Source organism: Vespa crabro, chromosome 16 (assembly GCF_910589235.1).
Source record: "Vespa crabro chromosome 16, iyVesCrab1.2, whole genome shotgun sequence".
Classification (NCBI taxonomy): Eukaryota; Metazoa; Arthropoda; class Insecta; order Hymenoptera; family Vespidae; genus Vespa; species Vespa crabro.
The window spans coordinates 4,893,107-4,913,105 of NC_060970.1; the positions used below are offsets into that span (position 1 = coordinate 4,893,107).

General features: G+C 34.3%; 1 protein-coding gene across 3 annotated transcripts in view; it reads left to right on the forward strand.

Moving 5' to 3' along the window:
* The window catches only part of LOC124429839 (protein split ends-like), a 66,898-nt gene that overhangs the window by 5,588 nt on the left and 41,311 nt on the right, over positions 1–19,999 (forward strand). The gene's annotated exons all lie outside the window — the stretch shown is intronic.

Sequence of the window (19,999 nt, forward strand, 5' to 3'; positions counted from 1 at the left end):
GAAAATGGACAGTAATGTATTATATTAAGTAATTCTGGAAATCGAAGAAATTGTTTGAATTTCTTTAGAGAGAGAGAGAGAGAGAGAGAGAGAAAGAATTTGAGGAAGGGCATCATCGTGACATTAGCTGCTGTCGGAGATCGAAAGGTTACCGACGATTTTGCCCCCTCAGCGCGTTCCACCGATGGGGTGAAGTTAATTGCATTACAAACGCTGCTCCTGCTGCTTCTGCTGCTGTTGTTGCTTCTGGTACTGCTACTGCTATTGCTACTGTCACTGTTACTGTTGTCCTTCTAGGGTGGAAGAAAAAACGTGCAAGTGAGTGAATGAAAGAGAGAGAGAGAGAGATTATGAAACATACATAATGTGTCTCTTTTCTGTTACTACCGTCCTCCTTTTTTCATAATACATACATACATATGCATATATGTACGTATGCATTTGCTCATATCTATGATACACATATATATATATATATATATTCGCTCTGTTGCTTCTTTACATCACGTTACTCCGTAAAAGAAAAATATTCTTTCTAATGATAGTTACTACCTAACGAAGTTTCTTACTTTTAGTCTTAACAACTGGAAGATGTTAAAGAAAAAGAAAAATAAAATGAAGTTTTCTATTGATAGAGACTTTTCATGTAACGAAAAAATTTGCCGAATTAATCAAGCTTTATTATTGGTCTATTTGATATAATCGACTCGTCGAAACTTTTTATTATTGGTCGACGACTTATGGAGATGAATTAATCGGATCTTCCTATTGGTCGAGTTATATAGAATGAAAATTCTTTGAATTGGGGGTTTCTTCTTTTTTTCTTTCTTTCTTATTGAATCGACTTGGTAAAATAAATTAAACTTTTTTATTGGTTGACATATAAAAGGAAAAGGAAAAAAAAAAAAAAATCTTTTTTTCTCTTCGTTATTTTCTCATTCTCTCTTTCTTTTTTTCTAAATAAGAATACAGTAGTTATAGAGTAGTAGCAGCACCTGTAGCATGATAGAGAGTTGACGATACCGCCAAATTTCTTAATCCGTCGACCCTGTTACGGTATCTGGCAAACGAGCGGCATTGCGTTTCAAGCCGAACGCGACGTGGCCTCCCTCTTACATCTCTCCTCACTTCACATCACTGCCCCCCCGGCCTCTACCACCTCCAGCCCCTTTACCTCCTCCTCGTCTAAACTCTTCGAGCGCGACCACCTTCTTCTCGCGTGTCGCGTCTCTCCTTTCGCGGTGTTGCCAGATCGAGCACGTTGCCTCTCCGTGCATGGCACCGTCTTGGCAACGTCGCAATCCTCTCCCTCCCACCTTCCTTCTTCTTCTCCTCTTTCTTTACTTTTACCCCCCCCCCCTTCTCCTTTCTTGAGAGACTCAGCAAACGACCGAACACGACTTTCACAGCCTCTACGGAAGAAGGAACGTGCATACGTCGTCGTACCTCGGCACTTGCTCTCTCTCTCTCTTTCTCCCTCTACCTCACCCTCAACCTCTTTCTATCTTTCTTTCTCTTTCTCGAATTCTCTTTGTTTCTCTCTTTCTTCTAAGAGCTCGCATATTATTGGTCGACGAACGGCTAGCTTGCCTGATAGCCGACGTTCCTCGGATGTACTTCCAAAGACTACTCGGCTCGAGACGCCTAGTCTTCGACCTGACGTACACTCGCGTTGTTATTCTATCTCTTTCTATTATATATATATATATATCCCTCTCTAATATCTCTCTTGACGCTTGGAATAGCGTCTATAATCTCTTTTCCTTTTCTTTTTCCCCTCTCTTCTCTTTTTCTATTATTTTATTTTATTTTATCTTTTTTATTTTATTACTATTATTATTAGCTCGAAGAGAGAATATATTCTCGATGGTCTTGCATGAAAACGAATGGAAGAATTTTCTTTCTTTATCTATCTATCTGTCTGTCTATCTGACTGTCTATCTGACTGTCTATCTGTTTGTTTGTCTGTCTGTCTGTCTATCGCGAGTGTGAACTACTACTATCGTGAGAGGAGAGCTAACGATTTCGTTGTTCAAAGATCGAACGTTATTCTTATCTCTTATTCTCTTATTATACCGTAGAACAATCTTTCTAATTTGTACAACATCATCTCTGATTAATTCCAAAGTGTACATTTTTGAGGTTGACTCTTGATTCGAATTTATCGTATTGCTCGTAAATATGATATAAAGTCTGTATTGTTTTGCAGTGCTGGAAATGTGAAATGATATTTGTTTGTTCGAGGATTATTAAAAAAAAGAATCGATTTTAATATAATAATTGTAAATGAAGTTCAATTTAATAATCACATAAAAAAAATACTGTTGTTTAAGGTGTATGCACCGCAAATATATGAAGGTATATTGAAAGTTTCTACGAGATTTTAAAGGTTTCATTTTTTTTAGGTTAGGTTTTTTTTTTTTTTTTTAGAATGTAAAATTACAAGCGTAGGAACTTTTGACCCACCCGGTAGAATTGTATGGAATGTTGCTATAATATAATTGAACTCATTTGTAGGCATATCCAATATATTTCGTCATCGTTATATATATATATATATATATATATATATATATATATATATATATATATAACAAACATGTACACATTTACGTAGGACACATAGATAGCCAACTGCTTTTATGTGCCTCTCGACTGACTTTCACCAACTGAGGCCGAAACGCACCGAGAGTTTTGGAAGATGGGTGAGGATGTTGCGTACTAACTTATCCTGAAAACATTGATCCTCAAAAAGTACTACCATAGATGCGTACATCTGACCCATATATCTTTCTCATATTTAACGAGAAAATTTCCTAGATTTGAAACGAAGCAAAAAAAAACAGATAAGAAATTATTTTTTCTACCCGATTTGACGAGAACATTTAATTATGAAAAATTGTAATAATTAATCTCTTGTTTACTGTGTTGTATTCAACACACATTCGTTGAGAGGTTTATAAGATCGGACGCGAGTATGTACCGTTCAGTGACCTTCCTTATTAGTTCTTAAATGATTCTTGTGTGTCCTCGTTCTGCACGAAATGCAATGAGGCAAAATTAACGGTACGCTGTTTTTTCTTTTTCTCTTCTTTCTTTTTTTTCTTTCTTTTTTTCTTTTTTACTTTTTGTTCCTGTTTTTTTTTATATGTATTTATATCACGCTCAATCTCTACATATATGTATATATATATATCTACACACACATGTGTATACTCATGTTGATTTATATTACATGCTTGTACATAGATTTTAATCATAATTAAATTCATACTTAATATGATAATTAAAATAGAGAAAGGATTGTCTATTCGATATTCTGACGAAAATTCTAAGATATTATCATCAAGTATTTAATGAATATTTTATCATAGAAATTATGTACAACAATCAATAATGTTTGAGGATTAAGGGGCCAAAAAAATAGTTTCTAGATTATTTTATTAAAAATAAATTACTCTTTTTACAAGACCTTTTTCTATAACTAATTTTTCATTTCTAGATTGTTAAAATTATAAGTTTAGAAACCATTGGTCTTAAAAACTTTTGACACACCCTGTACACATATTTCTCTCTCTTTTTCTCTTAGTATTATTGATGTCTTTTCATCGGTAACGTTTCGTTCTTTTTCACACGCACAGCATGCGTCATCAGTCCGTTCCTTAGTTCACACTGTGCGTTCCTCGTTCCGCTACGTTCTTTCCTTCTTTCTCTCTCTCTCTCTTACTCGCTCTCTTTATATACAGGGTGCGTGTCTAAGTCGTATTTATTTTTCATAGGGAAGATATATCTTTTTTCTCCCTTTTTTCCCTCACTCTCTCTTTTTCTTTTTTTCCGAAGTAGAAAAAAATGTATTCATAATTTTTCGAAAATTGAACTTTTCTTATCTCTAGGAAAATCGTTAAATATTTTTCGCTTAGGTAATAATTACATTACTTATTTCTCTCTCTTTCTCTCTCTCTCTCTGTCTGTCTTAAAATAGAAATAAATCTAAGTGTAATCTAAAAATTGGTCGACCCCAATAGCAGTTAAATTAAGCTCACGTCTTGGCGTTTCTGGTTTAATACTGTTAATATAGATAGAACTAAAAGAAAATTGATTGGAATGAAATTACGAGAAAGGGAAAAAAAGAAGAAGAAAAAGAACATGTTTGTTTATTACGTAAGATCTATCACAAAAAAAAAAATGTTCCTAGATTATTGGGGGAAAAAAAAATTACTCTCTTTTGTTTTCACGATAGTTAAAATTAATTCCATTTTTATCGGATTGTAAAATAACGAGCATAGTGACATAATTATGAGGTTAAAAATAATCACCTTAGAATTCTTTTCCTTTTATCGAGATCACATAAAATCACCAAAAAGAAAAAGAAAAACCAACGAAAAATAGTCAAGACAGAAATAAATTCGTATAACCTAAAAAGGAAATCTTTTACTTCTTCTTCGTGGAATGTAACGCTTCGAGGAAGGCAGAATAAGTGGGAGAGGTAAAAGGAAACACGAAAGAGGAAAATGTGTGCAACGTGACACAATTAGGCCCCGTATACATACATACATACATATATATATATATATTAATATAGTATATATATATAAACAACCACACATTATATATATATATACATATATATATAAGCAATCGTTCCCGAATCCGAAGGGTGAGGCCTTGAAACGTAGCAAAAAACATGCGTCTGACTGGCTGGCCCCGAGAACGGAAGCAACGTTGCCAACCCAACCCAACCCAACCCAATCCAATCCAATCCAACAACACAACGTCGTCGTAGTCATTCGCTGCGAAAACTCATCGTCGTTGCAACGTTGCCGATAGTAACAAGCAGAGCAGAGCAGAACAGAACAGAGGAGAAGAGAATAGAATAGCAGCAGAAGGGGCCCCATCGATTATTCCAGGTGCAATAATATTTTCTTCGATCCCTCTGGGTCATTCGACGTGCACGGATGCATCATCGTTCATGGTCGACGAGATCATGAGGAAGACTATCGAAATTATGTATGTCAAATACAGGCTGTTCCAAAAGTTGGCGCTAAAACGATTTTTAACGATCAATTCTTTCTAGTTTTTTTCCCCTAGATCGTATTAATCAAAGGTCCCCTATATAGGAACTTTTTGAGGCCTCACCCTAGCTTTATTTGTTTTCTTTCTATTGTTCTGTTTTTTGTTCTATTTTTTTTCTCCTTTTTTTTTTTTTTTTTTTTTTTTTTCGTAATTTATAACGATGATGAGAGAAAATTGATCGAACGTATATGAAATATCGTGAAGCGACGTCTGAATATAATACTTCCGTGCTTCTTATCTCCGTTGTTTGTCACGATACGATAGGAAAAATTCTTCGCACCTGATTATTATGGCTGCTCTAACGGGATATCTGATAAGCTTCGAGAGAATCTAATCTTTGCACTTCTCTTTTTACCACGACGCAAACGCATTTACGTCGTTTTTAGTCGAATAATAATATAGAGATAATTGTTATTTCTTTTCTTTTTTTTCTTTAATGTATTTCATATACGATGAGTAAAAAAATTTCCTAGTGATCTTTTTCGAAGCTTTAGTAGAATCTTTTTTTCTTTTTAATTAAAAAGGTTGTTAAACGCAAGCCTATAAAAAGTCGCGAGAAAAATTATTACTTCTTTTTTGTCTGTAATTAATCCACGAACTCTTTTGATCTATCTTGTTGTATATTATCATAATAATCAAACCTTTACATATATATATATATATATATATCTATTATTTAGATATTATTATATAATTAACATTATTTATTTTGTATGAAATTAATGTGCGAAATTAATTAGGGTTTTGTTTCTTCTTCTTCTTTTTTTTTTTTCCTTCATTTTCATGTTTTGCTCTACGGCTTTTGTTATAATATTTCAAACATGTAATACGAAAGGATGAGAAGATATATCGATAAGAAAAAAAAAGATACACGTTCGTGTTCGTATCGATGATATCGTTAGGTTCGTTAGGTTCATTTTGAAAAGCACTCTCATTGTAAAAGTCCACGAGATGTTATCTTGTCTCGAAGAATGATAGAGTTTCGTTCAATGCGCAATATAGGTTTACATTTAATTTCGTTACGAAAACGTTTTCACAGATAATGCCAAGTGCGTATCAGTATTCCTTTTCTGTGTCTCTCTCTCTCTCTCTCTCTCCCTCTTTCTCTATCTATCTATCTCTCTAATTCTATTTTTCTTTGAAGAAACCAACCAAGATAATATATAATGCTGTGGGAAATATAGTATCTTAGTGTTTTAGAAATGAAAAATAAATATTTTACACACACACACACACACACACATATATATATATATATATATAATTCATTTTAATCAATTTAAAGAATAATTATTTTGAAAAAATTATAAAAAATTATATATATATATATATACTTGCTCTCTTATTACTATACTAAAACTATTATTACCATTACTCAATATATTTACAATTAGTAACCAATACATTTATCCTTAATATACTTAATAAGTATTATACAACTAATAAATAAATAATACAGTAATAGCAAGTATTATATAATTATAATATATACTTAATGGGGTTGATTGTAAAAAACAATATAAGATGTAAGTTATCATAATCTCCACTTGCTTGTTATAGAAATAATAAGGGCCAAGTAAAAGACACCTGCAGTATAGAAATGAAGTAAAAAAAAAAAGGCAGAATGTAGAGAGAGAGAAAGAGGAAGAGAGAGAACAAAGGTGTTTTATATTCGATGTTCTCTCTCCTCTCTCTCTCTCTCTCTCTCTCTCTCTCTCTCTCCTATACGTTCGGTTGATATTTTTCACGTGTGGAGAAAGAATAAGTAGAGCGAAGCTCCGTTTGAAACGCCTCGAGGGCTCGCGAGTAATCCAAGATCCGGAACCAGTCCGAGACATCCGGACTTTGGGCTTTGCGGAGTTCTTTAAGGCTGGACAAAGGAAAATCGCATAATAGTTCGAGCGAAGAAAAAGAGATCCTACTACTTTACGTACTACCGTACCTCCTACCCCTACATATGTACATACGTACCCCTACGTACGACGTATGCATTTTTATATATGTATGTATGTATGTATGCATGCATGCATATGTATGTTAGCACCTTCTATATACAACGAATATTCTGCGTGCTCGTCCAACGAAGTAGAAGCGATCATGAGGAAAACTTTCCACTGAGGAACAAATAGAACGTTAGAAAAAGAGAAAGAGAAAGAGAAACGTGTTTACAACTGCGCACAATATAGGCTAAAAACGATGCCGTTATCGATTTATCGATTGGCATTTTTCTTTCTACGAGTTCACTCCCCCACTTTTCTATAGTATATGTATGTGTATATATATATATATATATATCTTACATATATATATATACATAATACATACGGTATCCCTTCGAGTAGGTAAAAGTAAAATTGTTTCTTTTAGTTTCGATAACTTTGTCATAATAATCCTCATCTTCCTACCCTAATTTATCAAGAAAAAAAGAAAGAAAGAAAAAACATTTAATAAATAAGTTAGTTAATATCATTCGATGTCAGATCATCATGTCTTCGAAAGTCAATTGAAATATATCCTGTCAATTGCACTTCCATTTCTTTCTTTTTCCTTTCTTTTTTTCTTTTTTCTGTCTTGTTCATAGAGGACGATTAAATTCAATTAATGATTTACAAAGAAAAATATCTCTGGAGTTTTTCATAAGGATATAAAGGGAAAGAGAGAGAGAGAGAGAGAGAGAGAGAGAGAGAGAGAGAGAGAGAGAGAGAGAGAGAGAGAAAGCATAAAAATTCCTGTTATTTTATTTTCTCCAAGAATGGTCTTGCCAGAGTCTGTTGGCAGTCAGGCAAACATGCCAAGCTAGGAGGTAGAATCAAGCAAGCAAGCCAAGCTGAGGCAAGGAGGCAAACGAACAGGCAAGCAAGGAAACAAGGAAGGAAGGAAGGAAGGAAGGAAGGAAGGAAGGAAGGCAGGCCAAGACAGGCAGGCAAAGCCAACCAGTCGATGTGAAACAGCAGTAGCCGTAGGAGCTTGCAGCAGCAATAGCAATAGCAGCAGCAGCAGCAGCAGCAGCAGCAAGCAATAGTAGTAGGAAGAGGACGTGGCAACATTGCAGCGAGAGCGTCGAAGAACGTGGCAACGTTGGCCGGCTATTATGTAACACCCGGCAACGTCGCCAGGCTACACAGGAGGGTGCTACGATAGAGTATCGAAGGGAGGGTAGGAGAAATGGGTAAAGCCAGAAGAAGGGCCGTTTGCATTCTGATGGGGGAGAAGTGTGGAATGGGTGGAATATATATATATATACACACTTAGTTTGTGTGTGTGTGTGTGTGTGTAGTAAATACACACGCATATGTGCGCACACACATATGCATATATGTAGGAAACTTGTATTCAACGATAGATTCCCCACCTCTTTTCTCTAGGGATACCCTCTCTCTGGTGCGTCACACGAGACATTGCAACCCTTCGGTTGGTTCGGTTCGTTCGTCTCTCTACATCTCACGTTTTATATAAAAACAAGAGAAACATCTTTTACTTGTTTTAACATTCTTCGGGATGTTGTATAACGCAGTATGTTTTTGTTTCTTTTCTTTTTTTCTTCGAAGAATTACTACTTGTCAGAGTATGTATGAGAGGAAAAATGGCATTGATAACTTTCATGTTATTATACTATTTGGTTTTATAGGAATGTACAAGATTTAAATCAAGTTCTTATATTTTATTAACAGTCTGTTTAAGAATATGGCTGTGTCTAAAATGGTGGTGCAATAAAGATGGCGAACTAGGGAGAAAAAAGGAAGGTGTGTTATTGAAATACGAGGTGATATTAGATCCCTAAGGTTTGACGTGACTAGTTACTATTAACCTTTTTACCGATTGTCTTATTAATGAGAAGGCATTGCTCTCTTTTTCTCTCTCCCTCTGTTTTGCGATAGCTGATGTAAACGATTAGATAATTAGGGGTTTTTATTATTTCCTATTCTGAACTCTAATACTCTCTAGATACTTATTCGATAATCTCTTTAATCATTTACTAAGAAAAGTAAAGATATCGAATATTGAATGTGCATCTATCTATAAAGATGGCCTATCTTACATTTTAGAAATTACAAGTTATAGCTTGTTTTTGTTGTTGTTTTTGAATCAACGTAAATAATGTATCGTTTTATAAGAGAAAAGACTATAGCCGGTGCTTTAATGATTTTAGCCAAGCAGACTTACCTCTCGTGGGGCGTAGTATATACGCCTTCAAACAAGAAACGAAGATCCCATTGAGAAAGTTTCGCAATTACAATTCAAACCTCGCATATTTAGAGAAAGCAAAATAGAAGATATATAGCATACCGCCCACGTACTTATTCCCTATGACCTGAACAATATAATAAAAGCATGCGGGAGTTATAGCGCCACCTTGGCGAGAGCCATACTCTCTAGCGGTAAAAAAGATTAACAAGATGATGACGTTGATATTATGGGTGCGCGCTAGTAGAGTAGCATAGCGTTCTCTCTCTCTCTCTCTCTCTCTCTCTCTCTCGTTCAAGTTACTATGAATAAACTACTTTTATAAATAGAATTACGGGAGAATGATCCAACCTTGCGCGAGATAGAACTTTAGGCAATGTGATCTATATATGTATGTATGTATATAGTTACGTACGTAGGTATATTAACTTTGTTAGAGTTTTATTGGCATTTCCGAGATAGCCGAACGAAAAGATGGTTCCGCCGTTGGAAAAATGGTGGTTGTTTCGTTTCAACATGGCGGATCGGTCCTTCCCGCGGAACTGATCCTAATATTGTTTTCAAATTATCAAAATATGTAAGAATATTAGCGATTGCTGGATTCGATCGATTGGAAGAAGAAAATAGCAAGATATTGTATATTATTATAAACAATAAGCTTTGTAATATAATAGCCGTTCCTCGTTCTTTAATAATAAATATCGTCATGTCGACGTAGAAATAAGGAATACACAGCACCGGTAATATCATCGGTGGCATCTCTCTTTGGATCGTTATATCTCAGACAATTAACCGCAGCATTCTTCTTTCAATTGCCTTTCAACATTCCCTAGCAAGCAATTGTCTTTTGTATCTTTATCATTTTGAGATGAGAATAATGAGTTACCCAGTATTCAAGATCTCCCACCCAAAAGAAAAAAGAAAACCAACGAAACAAAGAGTACAGGACAAATTGTTGTTAGGCTCTTGTATTTCTTCGATTAGATTTCTCTTGTGTTTCGCGGTTCAACGACTGCGATCTCGTTCAGCAATCTTCTCAGATCCACATTTTCTGTATCGAAGACCTTACGACGAGGTTGCCATTGCTTAGCTAGAGAGAGCTCACTGCACTCAGGCTACCATACTATCACCTCATACAGAATACTAGTCAGATGCGGAAGGAGTGGTATGGCACCAATGACAAACAACCAACCAACCAACCGACCGACCGACCGACCGACCGACCGATAAATATTCATAAGAGACAGTGGCGTCGAACAACAGGGATTACAAAACTCTTCTTCTCTAATAGTGATCAAATCATTTGATAAAATTTAACGAAGTTCTAACTTTTCACTAAATCTCTTGACGTGAAAGAATTTAATTACCTTTCTCTAAATTTTAAACTAAACGTTTTAAACTCTCGAAGATAACAACCTAATTTTTTCTTTTCTGACTCACAATATCAATTTAACTCTAGAACAACCATTGAGAATAACGAATCGCATTACTCCGTTCTTCTCACCGCGTCAATACGTTAATTCTTTCTAACACGTCCAAGTTACTCTGACGTAAGCGAGGAATCACATTTCTGTATCCAACAAATTAAAGCTGCCTTCACACACCTCCTCCTTTTGCAAGATTCTCATTCTCTTCTTATTACTGGATTCATACATACACACATGTATATATATATATATATATATATACATATATAAATATAAGTACATGTATCCTTATCGGCTCTCTCTCTCTCCTCTCTCTTTCTTTCTTTAACTCTAGCTCATGCTCGTAAAGGTAAAATGCGTCTGGCATGTAGGAGAGGATAAAGGTGGAGGTAATGTAGCAATAAGAGAGGGAGGAGAGATGGTTCTCGTAATAACCTTTTCCACCTGCAACGCTCCTCCTCGTATGGCTGTAATGCTGTTCTACAACATCTTTTTCTTTCTCTCATATACATACATCTATGTATATCACATGTAAGATATATATATATAAGTCGCACTCACACCAATATGAAGATGTGTATATCGTTGTCCCAGTGTACACTCACCTTTCGGACGGCGTATATCGGCACAGAAGCTTTCCTGGCTCGACTAAACGAGCGTCGTTCCTACTACCGGCTGGCCATGACACACTTATGCCATCGACAAGAGAGAGAAAGAAAGAGAGAGAGAGAGAGAGAGAGAGCAAAGTACCAAGCGAACTCTTAGAGTCAACGATATTTTTATTTTCGTTTCTTTCTTTCTGTTTTTCTTTTTTTTTTTTTTTTTATTTTTTGTATTTTTTCTTCGCCCTATCTGCTAATCTTCATTTATTGTTAAAAGAATTGTGATTTTCTTTTTTTAATTATTTTTTTTAATCGACAAATTGTTTCACATATATTAAGGGTTTTCATTAGTAGATGGATATTAATCGGATCGGCGGCCATATTGATGAACGACGACGCCATTTTTAGAAAGGTTGGTTCATCGAGTCCTCTTCCTTTCAAAATAGAAACCTCGAGTAAACTAGATATTTCATTAATAATAAGCTTATTAATAATTAATTTAATTGACTTATTTATTTTTTTTGTTAAATATAACTGCATATATATGCTTATAACAGAGAGTAAGAGAGAGAGAGAGAGAGAGAGAGAGAGAGAGAGAGAGAGAGAGAGAGAGAGAGAGATAGAGAAAGATAAGTTATATAAAAGTCTGTCAAACGACGACGTAATTCATCAGTCGGCTTTGGTTTCGAGGCCAAAATATATCTGCTATATATATATATATATATATATATATATATATATATATATATGTACCCTCTTATATACATTGGAAAACCACAAGTTTCTTTCTCGTTAAGTTTCTCTCGCCAGTAAATTGCTCACACTTATTACCAGAGTCATTCAATTACTCATTATAAACGCATTAGATTATTGCCAAGTCGAAGTTAAACGGAGGCCATCCTATATTCTCTCAACACGTATGTATGTACATATTACATAGAACAGAGACAAAAGATAAGTGAAGTTACCTCTTAAATTCTCCCTTTCTCTGTAATATCAACATTCTGCAGAATTGAAAGAAAAAGAAGGAACAAAAAATTTTTCAAAGAACAGAGAAGAGCTTTTTTTTTATGACTTGCAAAGACTTTATAAAAATTACAAACGACATATTATTATTTTTTTATTTATCGATCATTACAATGTTCCATTAACTTTTTCTTTCTTCGAACGTATAAAAGAGAAAGAGAGGAAAAGAAAACATAGGGTTTTCTTCCCTTTTAAGATTCATAAGTCCACTTTTTAGAGACTTTCAAAAACAGACAGATATTGTATCGGTGTTTTTTCTTTCTTTCTTTCTTTCTTCTTTGTTTCTTTTTCTTAACATAAATATAAAAAATCATTGTCTTCTTCCATTTTCTCAAGAGAGAAGTTCATTCTTGAGATTAGTTTCACGTTGGCACCTTTCAAAATTAGCACGTTGCATTTGATGATGAAATGTAGAGTAGAGTGTAGAGTAGGGGTTAGATGGATGAGGTGGTAGTAGGGGCAAGGGTTTAGAGAAGAGAGAAACGCGTTGGTACAAAAGACGCCATTCGTGTGATATTTTGCGACACGTGGCGGCTTCCTTCCTCTTACGTAAGACCTTTGAGAACTTCAGCAGTGCGTTCGTTTCGTTGGCTGAAACTTTTGCAGGCGCTCTTAGAGTGACGTAACATCCTTCCCTCCACTCCCTCTCTTTCTCCCTCCCTCTCTCTCTCTCTCTTTCTCTCTCTCTGTCTGTCCCTCATTTTTCGCAAGGTATGCAAACTTTAAAGAGAGTAAAAAAAGAAAAAGAAAAGGAAATAATAATATATATTGGGTTCTTTCACATAATCGTTGTTAATCAAATATTTTATTAAAATTTGTTCTAATCGGTCTAATTTGTGTATTTAGTCATTATTAATTAGAAGAAGAATTTATGTGTTAACTTTCTCTCATTGCAAAAGAGATTGCGGCGTGTGAAACTCTCGTGGAAATTTTCAATCCAAAGATAGGACTCGTTAAACGTTTCGCGTGCCGCCATTTTGAGAGACTAGTACAACTATTACTACTACTACTATTTCTACTACACACTCCTATTACTATTACTACCACCACTACTACTACTACTACTACGACTACTACTACTACTACTACTACTACTACTACTACTACTACTACTACTACTACTACTACTACTACTACTATATTATTATTATTATTATTATTATTATTCCTCTTACCACGCTAGTTCGTCGATCGAACTTCTATTATCTGTCTCATCTTACCGTAGAGTTAATTATCCAAGTAAGAATAGATAATTAATGGTTTTAGTCCGCTCTGGCATTCGTGGAATCCTTTTGTTGGATATATACGATCGTTAACAAGAAGATTCCTTGCATGATAACCTAACCTTAAAATCAGTTAATTAACCATCTATGCTATGCAGCGATATAAACAATACACGAATATTACAAGTTGTTGTAATACATTAGACAAAGATATGTCTTCCCTTTTATAAAAGATATATATTATTATTATTATTATTATTATTATTATTATTATTATTATTATTATTATTATTATTATTATTATTAACCACAGTGTTAACCCCATGATATAAATGAAGTAATAGTCAGTCAAATCCATAATTTATACTAATTCGCACTAACGGTAAAACATGATGATAAAAAAGCAAAATAGTTAATTGGATTTTTAAGGAAAAAAAAGAAAAGGTATGAAGAAAAAAAGAAAAAGAAGAAATATATTTCTTGCCTATTTACATTTTACTTAAACGTAAAACAACACGGACACTTATATACGACGCGTAGTTCATATGTAACAAGGCCGTGCTCGTTATCATTGTTACATATGTATATATATATATATATATGCATATATACATAAATAAATAAATACATACATCTATATATAAATCATACGCATACGTATAGATAGAAATATACAATATATATACGTACTTATATCCGTGCGACAAGTCCTCGGATTTAATCGTTCGTCATAAGTACGTGCAAGGCCATCCTCATTATCGCTTACATATCCGTATATCGAGCCATTTTGAATGATAAACGGGCGCGGTACGCGATGAGACGGCTAAAAGTTGTGAAAACAAAAAAATAAAGAAGGTAAAAGAAGAAGTAGAAGAAGAAAGGAAAAGAATCTGTTACTTCGTAACTGAAACTAAAGATTCCAAAGGTCGATGGTTTATCTCTTCGTAAAAGGCCAGTGGCACGCGTTCTTCTCTCTCTATTTCTCTATTTCTGAAACTTGGCATGTATTATAAATCCAACGAATCTTATTGCGATTACAATATACATGAAAGATTTTTATTGGCATTTTGGTGATATGAAATATTTTTATTTTCTTAACTTTCTTTTTTTTTCCTATGTAACATCACGATCATTATACGAAAAAAAATAACAAAAAAGATTTTACGCAGTGGGTGATGGGTGATGGTGGTTTAGAACGTACAGATCATTTGTATTTTGAAGAAACTCAGGAATCTTTTATATTCGAAGACGCCATCTTGAAATTTTACAGACGGCCAGCGAAAGGCCAGTCGAAGAAGGTAATAGGATTCAACCTTAATTCCATCCGTCTATCCATCCATCCATCCATCCATCCATCCATCCATCCATCCATCCATCCATCTATCTATCTATCTATCTATCTATCTATCTATCTATCCATCCATCCATTCGTCCGTTATGCCTTAGAACAAAGGGAGAAGAAGCCCTTTCTCATGCTCGACCTCTCATTTTCTCACGGAAGGCGTATCTCTTTCGAACACACCACCATCACCACCACCACCACTACCACCATCATCACCACCATCACCACCACTATCACCAACACAACAGTACAGCACTGCGAACGCAATCGATGTATCGAGTGCTGCTGTTCTGGTTTGGTGGTTATACGTTCTTTAGTGAAACGGGTTTCTTTTTTTTGTCCTTTTTTTTTCGGCCAAATACCAACATCGCCAACATTCTTCTTACAACTTTAATCTCTATTCTTTTCAGCATAACTTAAATACATATACATACATGTATATTCATAATAGTAGATCATAGTTTTGAACGGCAAAATATATCTTTTCCATATTTGTTTTTTTTTTCTTTTTTTTTTCTCATTTTTTTCTCATTTTTTTTTCCTTTTAGAATTATAACGTCGCGTAGGCCTCTTCGTAAAAAAACTATTTTATCGACTGTATCCGTTCACTGACTTCTATATGTATTATTCCGCAGATAAAAAGCAAAAAAGCAAGTAAGCGACAAGAGGTCATTCGATACACGCATATCTGGATAACCCTCTTCTTGCACAACGCTGTCCTTAATCTTGAGCCTCGACCAAAGAGCCGTATAGCTCGATTTACATACGTGCATATATGTATGTATCTATCTTATGTGTTTATATATATATATATATATATTTATGTATGTATGCGCTCGACTTTCGAGACGACCGCAAGAGAAGCAGGTTAGGTTAGACTGATATAAGACAGAGAGAACCAAACCATATCGTTCGTCCTCTTCGTCCTCTTCGTCCTCAACATATCTTTTATCCGTTTTCAACATCGTTATGCAATTTTGGTGGATCCTGTTTCTCTCTCTCTCTCTGTCTCTCTCTCTCTTTCCCTTAAAGTGAATGAAACTAACTTGAATTCACGAAATAAATTTTTGCTTCTCAAGTTATCAACATAAATATATCAAACGTTTTCACTTTATGTATACTACTATATACTTATGTATATACTATATATATATATATATATATATATATATATATATATATATATATATATATATATATAGAGAGAGAGAGAGAGAGAAACTCCTCGGTTACATTCGGTCAACTTCGTACTTCCGCATTCGTATGACTCAAATGTTGAATTTGACGCATAACGGACACACACAATATATTAATGAAAATCGAACTTTAATTCAGTTTATATTTATTTCATGAGATTTTATGTAATTATTTATTGGTCATAGCGATATTATCGTCATCATCATCATCATCATCATCATCTTCATTATTATCGTCATCATCATCATCTTATAGTCATCATCGTCGTCGTCTTCGTTGTTATCGTTGTCGTTTATTACCAAGCAAAATTTTTCTTTCTTTTTTTTTTTTTTCGTTCGATACACCAGACATTAAATTATAGTCATTGACTGCGACAGGCAAATTGTGAAGATTCTTATGTTTGGTGTTGTTTTTCTTCTCTTTTCTTTTTCTCAAGCAAACGAGGTCATCCAAGTTCTTTTTTTTTTTCTTTTTATTTTCCTTTTTTTTTTTCTTCTTATTTTTTTTCTTTTTTATTTCTTCACGCACACCATCTTGTTTTACTCGTCATTCCGTTCGTGCGCTATTGCATGATGCATGCAACAGTGCAATGCACTTCTAACCTCGAAAGAGCATTCGGTGTCTCGACAAGACGTGCCAATTGCGACGTTACTCGCATGTTAAACGCGCTCTATTTTCCATACAATACACATTTACTTCGTTTCTTCGTTCTGTCTTTCTGTCTGTCTGTTTGTCTGTTTGTCTCTCTCTCTCTCTCTCTTGTTCGTTTGTTCGTTCGTTCGACAGTAACAACGATCGATATTACGTAATATTCAAATTTTCTGCATATCCTAATGAAATTTAATGATTATTTTTAAAACGTAACCCATATATACATATATATGTATATATACAATTTTATATGGAAAATATAATTTTCCATTCCTCGTTTTACTTCTCCCCCGAGTCCACCCCCACACTATTAAATTTCTACTCTGATTACATACATCAATATTATTCTAACCTCAATATAATCCAATCTGACTATTGCCATTAGAGACTAAAAAGCGCGCCGAAGGAAGAACACCGCGCGCAATTCATGGGTACGCAAGAGAGTAATAGGAACCAATTGTGACCAATGGCAACGTTTTATCGTTCCTTTTCTTCTCTGGATAATCCAATGAACAATAAAGATTTACGACTTACGTATTGAAGATCAACGTGAATCTCTAGTTGGTACTCATCTCTCAACGGCTATTGGTCTCTACCTAATGGAATCAAGATGGTGGATATGCAGAGACGCCATATTTCTTCTTTTGTTTCCGACAACTTAGTTTTTATTTTTTTTTTTTTTTTATACTACGATAATATCCACCTACACCAGCTCTTATCGAAAAAAAAAGAATAAAGTGAAAATAAATCAATCATCAATCGGTAAAACATAATAAACATGGTCGTCGTCTTTCTAGAGAACAAATTTTTCCGAGTTCCCTTTACTCTCCTATTCTCTGCCGTCACACATCGTCGAATCTCTCTTTCTTTTTCTTTCTTTACCAGCCGTTATTACTTTTTTTTCTTCTTCTTCTTGTTCTTCTTCTTCTTCTTCTTCTTAGGAACGCGTAACGAGAGATCGTGTTTCCTTTCCGCTCGACGTACTCTCTGGCTGCCACCTTGTTGCCTATAATTCACTTGCCATGGAATGCAAAATAGGATATTTATTTGTAGTATAAATTTTCAATGAAAAATTCAAAATCGTCTTCTTTCTCTCTCTCTCTCTCTCTCTTCGTCATCTTCAATATCAGCGAAAGACACCTGTGCGCTGTGTTTCGCCACCATTTTTCTATTTGCAACATTGTGAATGAACCTTCGAACATGATCGCTAGAGTTACCAGTTAGCTTTATTAAATAGTTAGCTAGCTAGCTAAGCTAGCTAGTCATTTCTCTATTTCTCTCCCTCTCTCTCTCTCTCTCTCTGTCTGCCTATCTCGATTGTGTCACGAATCATATCGACGATCGTCAATGTGTTACGTAAATGGACGTTACAGAGAGTCTATTTCTATCTCTGTCCATCTATTTATCCTGTCTCGTTCTATCTCTTTCTCACTGTGAACCCCGTTCATGGATCGTTACATACGTTTTTGCCTTACAGAGGCCATTGCGCGTTGTTAAGTTATTTTCTATGTGTGATAGTGTTCTCTTACGAAATGATGACTACTTGCACGTATAACACATACATAGATACGTACATGCATACATACATGCATATATACATACAAACATACATAATATTTTATTTACAATACTGCAATCTTTTTTATTTCTTCTAACACGTCGGAATATATTACATAAGATCATCGTGCTGGTGCTTTTGAAATGATACCAGAATATTGGTTAGTTTTTCCTTTGAATCCAACCATGGCCAACTTCACTTGCTTTTGCCTTTCCAATTATACTTTTTTCCCCCTCCCTTGTTCATTAATCTTTTTTATAACGATCCATTTCTATAAAATTGTTTCATATTTGAAAACAATTTATTCGATATTGTATATATATCGATGTATTATAATGGTCATTAATATATAATTCACTTGTTCAATGACTATTATTATTCTTATCATAGATACAGTTAAACATATAATCATCTTGAAGTTAGCTTAGAAACACACGTAAGGTGTACTGGAAGCCATGATGGTACCCGCTTTCGCCGCTTTTTCGTGCCGAACGAAACCGCCAAGTTCGAGTGAAATTCTTTTTTCTTTTTATTTTTTGTTCTTTTTTTTTTTCGTTTCTTTTCTTCTCTTTTCCTCTTTTTTCCAGCAACCGGAAATGGTCTATCGACGAACCTTATTTGTTGGTAAAAGTCGTCGTAGGACGCAAAGGACTTTGGCTGAACGCCAATTTCTCTTTTTTTCCTTCTCTTTTTCTCTTTATGTATATATATATATATATATGATTATATATACATATGTATCATACATATGTGCACGCACGTAGTAGGTTTAAATTCAGTGAACGAGGAGTAACCGTTACATTTACCTGTCTCTTTTTATTGGTTATCTCTTCGTCCTCCTTCATATAAAGAATTCACTTTTTTCTCTCCTTCTTTTTTTTTATGTATCTTTTTTTTTTTTCTTCCTTTTTTCATATCCCCACTTATTTGTTCTAATTAGAAACAAAAGCGTCGAACTATTTAAAAAGAAAAGAAAGAAAGAAAAAAATGAGTATCTATTTAAAAGCAAAGACTCACGAAAGATAAGTTATGTATGTATGGAAGTAGCGCATAGTTTTATTTTTAAGTTATATCGGTCGGCCATATATTAATTTATACATACATATGTAGAGTTACGATAAGATTCTTTTTTTAAACATATGTAAATAGATAACGCCGATCAGAAAATAGATAATTGTCACTTTATACACTTTATTACGTCAGATAATATTTTGTTTGAAATTTATAATTTGTATTTTTATTGTTTTCCTTTTTTTCATTTTCTCAAGCGAAATAAAAAGGCAGGTTTTTATGGATACATACGTACATACATACGCCATACATTATCGTTTATTTATTATATGGCGTAGGCACGAGAATGATTAAATAAATTAAATCTGTATAGTTTATATGTAATCAAATTTTTCAAACAGCTCTCTGTACTTATAAGAGATATTTGAATTTTGTCATATTTTTGTTGCTGTTACAAAGAAAATGATTAGAATCTTTTAAACAAATCAAATCCTCCTCATTTATGTATCATCCATCATATACATATATAATCCACACAGAGAAATGATCTAAATATGTATTACATCAGTGTAACCCTGTAGAGGGTTAGATCTCCAAGTACGAAGTTGCGGAGATCAAAGAACGAGATGGGAAATAATGTCGAGAGGTGAAAAAAGAAAAAAGCAAGGAAAAGGGAAAACACCCCGAGTGGAGTAGAGTCAGTC